Raw genomic sequence first — 8,386 nt, forward strand, 5'->3', positions numbered from 1 at the left:
ATTTTGACAACCGTGTGAGCGCCTTATCCACCCTAGGGGATATCTCCCAGCATAACTTATCCTCTGGCGGGAAAAGGTACGCCATCAGTAACTTTTTAGAAATTACCAGTTTCTTATCAGGGGGAACCCACGCTTTTCACACACTTCATTCATTCATCTGATGGGGGAACAAAACACTGCCTGCTTTTTCTCCCCAAACATAAAAACCCCATTTTTAGAGGTTAATGTCAGAAATGTGTAACACATTATTTTTATTGCCGGGATCAAGTCACGGATGTTCCTAGTGGATTGTGTATATGTCTCAACCTTGTCGACACTGGAGTCAGACTCCGTGTCGACATCTGTGTCTGCCATCTGAATGAGCGGGCGTTTTTGAGCCCCTGATGGCCTTTGAGACGCCTGGGCAGACACGGGCTGAGAAGCCGGCTGTCCCACAGCTGTTACGTCATCCACCCTTTTATGTAAGGAGTTGACACTGTCGGTTAATACCTTTTACCTAACCATCCACTCTGGTGTCGGCCCCACAGGGGGCGACATCACATTTATCGGCATCTGCTCCGTCACTATATAAGCCTCCTCCTCAAACATGTCGACACAGCTGTACCGACACACACAGGGAATGCTCTGACTGAGGACAGGACCCACAAAGCCCTTTGGGGAGACAGAGAGAGAGTATGCCAGCACACACCAGAGCGCTATATAATGAGGGGATTAACACTATAACTGAGTGAATTTTCCCCCATAGCTGCTTGTATATACAATATTGCGCCTAAATTTAGTGCCCCCCCTCTCTTTTTTACCCTTTGAGCCTGAAAACTACAGGGGAGAGCCTGGGGAGCTTTCTTCCAGTTGCACTGTGAAGAGAAAATGGCGCCAGTGTGTCTGAGGGAGATAGCTCAGCCCCTTTTCCGCGGCCTATTCTCCCGCTTTTTTCTGGATTCTGGCAGGGGTATTTACCACATATATAGCCTCTGGGGCTATATATTGTGGTATTTTTGCCAGCCAAGGTGTTTTTATTGCTGCTCAGGGCGCCCCCCCAAGCGCCCTGCACCCTCAGTGACCGGAGTGTGAAGTGTGTATGAGGAGCAATGGCGCACAGCTGCAGTGCTGTGCGCTACCTTGGTGAAGACTGATGTCTTCTGCCGCCGTTTTTCCGGACCTCTTCTTGCTTCTGGCTCTGTAAGGGGGACGGCGGCGCGGCTCCGGGACCGAACACCAAGGACTGGGCCTGCGGTCGATCCCTCTGGAGCTAATGGTGTCCATTAGCCTAAGAAGCCCAATCCGGCTGCAAGCAGGCGAGTTCGCTTCTTCTCCCCTTAGTCCCTCGCTGCAGTGAGCCTGTTGCCAGCATGTCTCACTGAAAATAAAAAACCTAAATCTATACTTTCTTTCTAAGGACTCAGGAGAGCCCCTAGTGTGCATCCAACCTCGGCCGGGCACAAGATCTAACTGAGGCTTGGAGGAGGGTCATAGTGGGAGGAGCCAGTGCACACCAGGTAGTCATAAATCTTTCTAGAGTGCCCAGCCTCCTTCGGAGCCCGCTATTCCCCATGGTCCTTACGGAGTTCCCAGCATCCACTAGGACGTCAGAGAAATATGGGTAAGCACAAGCTGTGCAGTAAGTACAACATACACAGTTATAATGAAAGCCTGCCCTACTGTATGTGAGAGGAGACAGAGAGAGGGAGAATACCAGCACACCCTGAGCTGCACAGCCCCAGTGAGACGGTCAGCTCTGTAAATCACAGTAACACTAACAAAATGCAGTCCTAAATAGGCTCAGGGTAGTGTACACAAGCGGCTCTCCCCCTTAGCTACACCCTGTACCAGTTTCCAGCGTGTCTGTGAGGCAGGAAGCGCTGAGTGTTGGCTGTTGATGGCTGCTGTAAGCAGAGAAAGACGCCAAAATGCCGCTGGTCCCGCTCTGAGGAAGCTCCGCCCCCTCCAATGGCGCCAGAGCTGTACATATTATTTATACTGGCAAAGTCTCCAAATAAGCTTAAAACCTCACACAAGTGCTTAGTTAAGCAGTTTCGTGCCAGTGTGCACACGGGGGATCCTAGCGGGACCCCCCAGGAAGGGTCCCGTACGCCGCACCTGTGGTCAGCCACACTTTAAACAGGGGACCCCTCCTCTGTGTGTACTCACCACCGATGTCACCTTCAGGCAGCGTGCTGTGACAGCCAAGGCGCAGTGACCTGCTGAACAAACAGCCCCTCAGGGCGGTGGAACTGCAGCGGGGAAGCGGCTCTGCAGCTCGCAAGGCCGGTGACCCCCCCCTTACTGCCACGGCACAGGTACGCTGTTGCCCAGGCAGCATACCAAAAAAAGTTTTTAATGAAATTGAAGAAAACTCTCTGGGGCTAAAAGAGTGTGCATCCTCTCCTGAGGGCACTTTTTTCTAAATTGCCTGTGGGAGGAGGCATAGAGGGGAGGAGCCAGCACACCCAGTTGAAGAAAATAAGATTTTAAACCTACCGGTAAATCTTTTTCTCTTAATCCGTAGAGGATGCTGGGAACTCCGTAAGGACCATGGGGTATAGACGGGCTCCGCAGGAGACATGGGCACTCTAAAACTTTAGATGGGTGTGAACTGGCTCCTCCCTCTATGCCCCTCCTCCAGACCTCAGTTAAAGAACTGTGCACAGAGGAGACTGACAGTACGAGGAAAGGATTTTTGTTAATCTAAGGGCGAGATACATACCAGCCCACACCATACACACCGTACAACATGGAATATACCAAACCAGTTAACAGAATGAATAAAACAGCATCAGCCAGAGACTGATCACAACTGTAACATAACCCTTATGTAAGCAACAACTATATACAAGCCTTGCAGAAATTGTCCGCACTGGGACGGGCGCCCAGCATCCTCTACGGACTAGGAGAAAATGATTTACCGGTAGGTTTAAAATCTTATTTTCTCTTACGTCCTAGAGGATGCTGGGGACTCTGTAAGGACCATGGGGATTATACCAAAGCTCCAGACCGGGCGGGAGAGTGCAGATGACTCTGCAGCACCGATTGAGCAAACATGAGGCCCTCATCAGCCAGGGTAGCAACTTGTAGAATTTTGCAAAAGCGTTTGAACCTGACCAAGTAGCTGCTCGGCACAACTGTAATGCCGAGAAGCCTCGGGCAGCCGCCCAAGAAGAGCCCACCTTCCTAGTGGAATGGGCCTTTACCGAATTTGGTAACGGCAATTCCAGCGTAGAATGAGCCTGCTGAATCGTGTTACAGATCCAGCGAGCAATAGTCTGTTTAGAAGCAGGCGCGCCAACCTTGTTGGCCGCATACAGGACAAACAGTGCCTCTGTTTTCCTAACTCGAGCCGTCCTGGCTACATACATTTTTAAAGCCCTGACTACATCAAGGGACTTGGAATCCTCCAAGTCACCCGTAGCCACAGGCACCATAATAGGTTGGTTCATATGGAATGACGAAACCACCTTAGGTTGAAATTGAGGACGAGTTCTCAACTCCGCTCGATCCACATGGAAAATCAGATAGGGGCTCTTGTGAGACAAAGCCGCCAATTCGGACACCCGCCTCGCAGATGCCAAGGCCAACAACATGACCACTTTCCAAGTGAGAAATTTTAACTCCACCGTTTGAAGAGGTTCAAACCAGTGTGATTTAAGGAACCGTAACACCACGTTAAGGTCCCACGGTGCCACTGGGGGCACAAAAGGAGGTTTGATGTGCAGCACTCCCTTTACAAAAGTCTGGACTTCTGGGAGAGAAGCCAATTCCTTCTGAAAGAATATAGATAAGGCCGAAATCTGCACCTTAATGGAGCCTAACTTAAGGCCCATATCCACTCCTGTCTGTAGAAAGTGGAGAAAACGCCCCAGCTGAAAATCTTCCGTAGGAGCATGCTTGGCCTCACACCAAGAAATATATTTCCTCCAGATACGGTGATAATGCTTCGCAGTTACCTCCTTCCTAGCCTTGATTAGAGTAGGGATGACTTCCCCCGGAATACCTTTCCTAGCTAGGATTTGGTGTTCAACCGCCATGCCGTCAAACGTAACCGCGGTAAGTCTTGGAACACACAGGGCCCCTGTTGCAACAGGTCCTCCCTGGGAGGAAGAGGCCATGGATCTTCCGCGATCATGACCTGAAGATCTGAATACCAGGCCCTTCGAGGCCAATCTGGAACAATGATCATGACCTGAAGATCTGAATACCAGGCCCTTCGAGGCCAATCTGGAACAATGAGTATTGTCTGCACTCTTGTTCGTCTTATGATTCTCAATATTTTTGAGATAAGTGGAAGTGGAGGGAACACATAGACAGACTGAAACCCCCACGGTGTCACTAGTGCATCCACCGCCTGAGGGTCCCTTGACCTGGAACAATACGTCCGAAGCTTTTTGTTGAGGCGTGACGCCATCATGTCTATTTGAGGAAGTCCCCAACGACTTGTTATCTCTGCAAAGACCTCTTGATGAAGTCCCCACTCTCCTGGATGGAGATCGTGTCTGCTGAGGAAGTCTGCTTCCCAGTTGTCCACTCCCGGAATGAAGACAGCTGACAGAGCGCTTACATGATTTTCCGCCCAGCAAAGAATCCTGGTGGCTTCTGCCATTGCTGCTCTGCTCCTTGTCCTGCCCTGGCGGTTTACATGCGCCACGGCTGTGACGTTGTCTGCTTGGATCAGAACGAGTAGGTTGCGAAGATAACTCTCCGCCTGTTGCAGGCCGTTGTATATGGCCCTTAAATCCAGCACATTGATGTGTAGACAAGCCTCCTGGCTTGACCATATTCCCTGAAAATTTCTTCCTTGTGTGACAGCTCCCCATCCTCGGAGGCTCGCGTCCGTGGTCACAAGAACCCAATCTTGAATGCCGAACCTGCGACCCTCTAGAAGGTGAGCACTCTGGAGCCACCACAGGAGACAGACCCTGGCCTTGGGGGACAGACTTAACCTCTGATGTATCTGTAGATGGGACCCTGACCACTTGTCCAGAAGGTCCCACTGAAAAGTTCTTGCATGGAACCTGCCGAACGGAATGGCCTCGTAGGCTGCCACCATTTTTCCCAATACTCGAGTGCATTGATGAACTGACACTCTTTTTGGTTTCAGCAGGTCCTTGACCATGCTCTGGAGTTCCTGGGCTTTTTCCATTGGGAGAAAAACCCTCTTTTTTTCTGTGTCCAGAACCATGCCCAAAAACGACAGCCGAGTTGTCGGAACCAACTGCGAACTCTGTAGATTTAGAATCCAGCCGTGTTGTTGTAGTACTCTCAGGGAGAGAGACACGCTCTTTAGTAACTGATCTCTCGATCTTGCCTTTATCAGGAGATCGTCCAAGAATGGGATAATTGTGACCCCCTGCTTGCGCAGGAGCACCATCATTTCCACCATCACCTTGGTGAAAATTCTCGGGGCCGTGGAAAGCCCAAACGGCAACGTCTGAAACTGGTAATGACAATCCTGTACAGCGAAACTCAGGTACGCCTGATGAGGAGGATATATGGGGACATGAAGGTAAGCATCCTTTATGTCTAGTGACACCATAAAATCCCCCCTTCGAGGCTGGAGATCACTGCCCGGAGAGATTCCATCTTGAATTTGAACCTTTTCAAATATAGGTTTAGGGATTTTAGATCCAGAATTGGTCTGACCGAGCCATCCGGCTTCGGGACCACAAACAGGGTTGAATAAAACCCTTTTCCCTGTTGCCCTAGGGGAACCTTGATAATCACCTGCTGTTGACACAGTTTTTGAATGGCAGCTGAAACGGTTTCCCTCTCTGGGGGAGAAGCTGGCAAGGCCGATTTGAAAAATCGGTGTGGAGGCACATCTTCGAACTCCAGTTTGTAGCCTTGGGATACACTTTCGATCACCCAAGGATCCAAATCCGACTGAACCCAGACCTGGCTGAAGAGACGAAGACATGCCCCCACTGGTGCGGACTCCCGCAGCGGAGCCCCAGCGTAATGCGGTGGATTTTGTAGAGGCCGGGGCGGATTTTTGTTCCTGGGAACTAGCTGTAGCTGGAGTTCTTTTCCCTCTACCTCTGGCGAGGAAGGAAGAGCCCCGACCCTTTCTGAACTTATGCGACCGAAAGGACTGCATCTGGTAGAGGTGTTTTCTTTTGCTGTGGGGGAACATAAGGCAAAAAAGAAGACTGACCCGCGGTAGCTGTGGAAACCAGGTCCGATGAGGCCCTCCCCAAATAAAACTTCACCCTTGTAAGGCAAAGCCTCCATATGTCTCTTTGAATCAGCATCACCTGTCCATTGACGGGTCCACAGGGACCTTCTAGCAGAAACTGCCATGGCATTGGCTCTTGAACCCAACAGCCCAATATCTCTCGCAGCCTCTCTCATATATAACGCTGCGTCCTTAATGTGACCCAAGGTCAACAAAATACTGTCCTTATCTAAGGTGTCAATGTCAGATGACAAGTTATCTACCCATGCTGTAATTGCGCTACCAACCCATGCCAACGCTACTGCAGGCCTGAGTAGGGCTCCTGTATGCACATAAATTGAATTTAAGGTAGTTTCCTGCCTGCGATCCGCAGGATCGTTTAGGGCCGCCGTGTCTGGGGACGGTGGCGCCACCTTTTTGGATGAGCGCGTCAAGGCCTTGTCCACCGTGGGCGAGGATTCCCACCATAACCTGTCCTTTGAGGGGAAAGGATACGCCATAATAATTCTCTTGGGAACCTGCAGTCTCTTGTCTGGAGTTTCCCAAGCCTTTTCAAATAAAGCGTTCAGCTCATGAGATGGGGGAAACGTTACCTCAGGTTTCTTTCCCTTAAACATGCAGACCCTCGTGTCAGGGACAGAAGGGTCCTCTGTGATATGTAATACATCTTTTATTGCAATAATAATATATTGAATACTCTTGGCCACTCTTGGGTGCAACCTCGCATCATCATAGTCGACACTAGAGTCAGAATCCGTGTCGGTATCAGTGTCTGCTACCTGGGAAAAGGGACGTTTATAGTACCCTGAAGGGTCTTGTGACACAGTCAAAGCCATGGATTAACTCCCTGCTTTGTCCTTGGACTCTGCTTTGTCCAATCTCTTATGTAATAAAGTCACATTAGCATTTAACACATTCCACATGTCCAACCAATCAGGTGTCGGAGACACCACCATCTGCTCTGTATCCTCCCTAGACGAGCCTTCCACTTCAAACATGTCGACACACACGTACTGACACCCACACACACTGGGATTTATGAATATGGGGACAGCCCCCCCAATAAGGCCCTTTGGAGAGACAGAAAGTATGCCAGCACACACCCAGCGCCACTAGACACTGAAAACACAGTCCCAGCCTATACAGCGCTTTTTTATATATTTGATTTGCGCCAAATAAATGTGCCCCCCCCCCCTCGTTTTTTGTCCCGTTACTTGGTTCAGCAGGGGAGAGTCCGGGAGCAGCTTCTCTGCAGAAAATGGCGCTGGTTAGTGCTGGAGGATCAAGCCCCGCCCCCTCAACGGCGGGCTTCGGTCCCGCTTATTTTTTTTATACTGGCGGGGGTTTTATAATATACTGTCTCCGCAGTATCTAACAATGGTGCCAGTGTTATGTGAGGTAATTATTGCTGCCCAGGGCGCCCCCCCTGCGCCCTTGCTGTGCCTGTGTGTGGGAGCAATGGCGCACAGCGTGACCGCTGCTCTGTACCTCTCTGAAGAACTGAAGTCTTCTGCCGCTGTTGTTGTCTTCTTACTTCATATACTTACCTGGCTTCTATCTTCCAGCTCTGTGAGGACGGTGGCGCGGCTCCGGGACGAACAGCGAGGACAACACCTGTGTTCCGACCCTCTGGAGCTAATGGTGTCCAGTAGCCTAAGAAGCAGAGCCTATCAGTAAAGTAGGTCTTTCCAGTCCCACAAAGCAGGGAGCCTGTTGCCAGCAGTGCTCCCTGAAAATAAAAAAAACCTAACAAAAGTCTTTTCAGAGAAACTCAGTAGAGCTCCCCTGCAGTGCATCCAGTCTCCTCTGGGCACAGGATCTAACTGAGGTCTGGAGGAGGGGCATAGAGGGAGGAGCCAGTTCACACCCATCTAAAGTCAGGTCTCCTGCGGAGCCCGTCTATACCCCATGGTCCTTACGGAGTCCCCAGCATCCTCTAGGACGTAAGAGAAATTTAAAGTGCACTGGCTCCTTTGGACCCCATCTATACCCATCGTACTAGTTTCCCCCAATATGGATGCTAGAAAAACAGCTGTTACTGTACGTCAGGACAGAAAATGCTTTGGGGTGTGAATGGATTAATCTTCCTTTAATACTTTGAACCTGAAAATGTTCATTCACTGGCTGATTCACCGTACAACTGCATGTTTAAGCCCTCAAGTCATGGAAAATGGCAAGTCAACCTGAAACCCAGCTATGGCTATAGAAGCATTGTTTCAT

Source organism: Pseudophryne corroboree, chromosome 8, assembly GCF_028390025.1.
Source record: "Pseudophryne corroboree isolate aPseCor3 chromosome 8, aPseCor3.hap2, whole genome shotgun sequence".
In the NCBI taxonomy this organism is placed as follows: domain Eukaryota; kingdom Metazoa; phylum Chordata; class Amphibia; order Anura; family Myobatrachidae; genus Pseudophryne; species Pseudophryne corroboree.